The sequence below is a fragment of the Macrobrachium nipponense genome, chromosome 1 (assembly GCF_015104395.2).
Source record: "Macrobrachium nipponense isolate FS-2020 chromosome 1, ASM1510439v2, whole genome shotgun sequence".
Taxonomy (NCBI): Eukaryota; Metazoa; Arthropoda; class Malacostraca; order Decapoda; family Palaemonidae; genus Macrobrachium; species Macrobrachium nipponense.
Genome location: NC_087200.1, coordinates 206,270,242 through 206,272,366, shown reverse-complemented (window position 1 = coordinate 206,272,366; position 2,125 = coordinate 206,270,242).

The window sequence follows — 2,125 nt, the reverse complement described above, 5'->3', positions numbered from 1 at the left end:
GTTTCGCTCATCTGTAAACAAACCTTTATGCAGCCAATAAGCTCGAAAGTTCCAACAGCACTTGCAGAGCTTCTCACTCGTTTGCCCTGAGCCGCTGATAGATTTCAGAAGACTGTGAGATGAGAACACCAATACCTGAAGAGCCTTGAAGGTGCCTGGGTCTATTCTTATTACCGCCCACATAAAAGTTACTCAATATTTTGCCTCACACGTCAAATTCCTTTACCGCTTTTTTTGCACATACGTGCATGAATCATTAGTCTTCGGCATTTTGAAAGAATTCGAGAAGTTAGGAGGGCATCGTGGCTAGTGAACTGACGTGCGAAACTTGTTAAAAAAAAAAAGAAAAAAAAACAAAAAAAGCAGATCCTATATGTTTTGCATTTCCATAATGGTCCCGTGGAAGATGTACGCATTAGATTTTCTAGTGAAAATAAAAGAAGGATATACAGACTTTAAACTTTCAATTTTCATTCACGACACATGAAAGCAATAAAAAATGATAAAGAGCAGCACTAACTTCAATATCATCGATAAATATTGAATGCATTCGATACACTCTTGAGAAATGTATTCATAAGCACGTATTTGCCTTCTCTATTAACAATCTGGTCGACTGCAGAACGTTCAAATTATTTCAAGGCAACCGCCTCTCCAGTGCAATCTATAGGTCACTGGGTACGAAGCGAGCTAAACATAAAATGTTTTCTTAGCCTTTCTTAAAGCTTTAAGAAAGGCTAAGAAAACATTTCATGCAGTGGGCCATGTACAGGCTTTTGATCCTAGTTATTTGCTTGTTTTAACTTTTGACAACAGGTTTCTTTCTTTGCCAAAAATTTTTAAAGTTTTTAATGTTAATGTTGTTTTTAGTAACACTCAGTCTGTAAGAACAATTTTAATAAGGAACTCTCCACATTTACAAACGGGTTGTATTTACGAAATTCCATGCAGAGATTGTGATAAAAAATATATTGGTCAAAATGGCAAACTACTGGCATGAAGATTAAATTATTGTGTACGTGTAGGAAATACATCGAGTGCCCTCTTTTTACATTCGAATAATTTTAATCACGCAATTAATTGGAAAAATACAAAGGAAATTTTATTTTGTAGAGATATTATTAAAGAAACATTATAGAATCGAGTATATTAAAAAATAAAAGTCAAGCAGTGTTTTTAATATTAGCAACGGACAATATAAACTAGATAACTGGCTTACCAAATGTATTGTTGACAACTTCGTAACTATGTAATTGAATGCTTGGCAGTTCCATTTCCGTTTGTAGTTGTCCTTTAAGTGTAATTCTAGGCTGTGGACCATTTGCATTCTTCACAAGGCTGTTTTGATTGTTCTGTATTTTTAACTTTTTTGTTTTTAGTTTACCATTGATATTATATATTGTACCCTGATGAGATGTATCAAGAATACACGAAAGCGCTAGGTACTGCTGCTTTTCATTTTTCCTGCTTGCTCTTGATATACAATCTTCACGTGTTATTTGTGATCATATGTATATATATATATATATATATATATATATATATATATATATATATATATATATATATATATATATATATATATATATATATATATATAATATATATAATATGTGTGTGTGTGTAAAGAACTTTCATTTCGGCTAAACGTACTATGTATAATATTACTGCAGTAAAATAATCCCAGAGGGGAATCGGAATATGACAGGAGATTTCCATAAACATATTATTCAACTTTCAGTGGAATAAAAAATATCAATATTGCAACGCGAGGGATACCTGTAATGATAGCAATGCCCGTCAGTTTTTGCCCAACATGTTTTGAAAGATACAGATATCTGAAATATACGTGAATATAAAGTGGAACTACGGTTTACATCCATATGTGCATTATTTTCAATAGTGTTCATTATTTTTTTTTAAAATGCTTATCTGGAATAAATCTGGAATAAAGGGTTTTTTAAATGTTTTTGATTTATATACAATGTAACTAATGTCTGTATTTCGATATATATTTTAATTAATACAGGCTTTTTCCATCACAGGAGTAATTAATGCTGACACAATGTGGAATATTTTATATAGCATCTTTTTGCTGTTAATAGAAAAGTTTCTTTCTATTAAC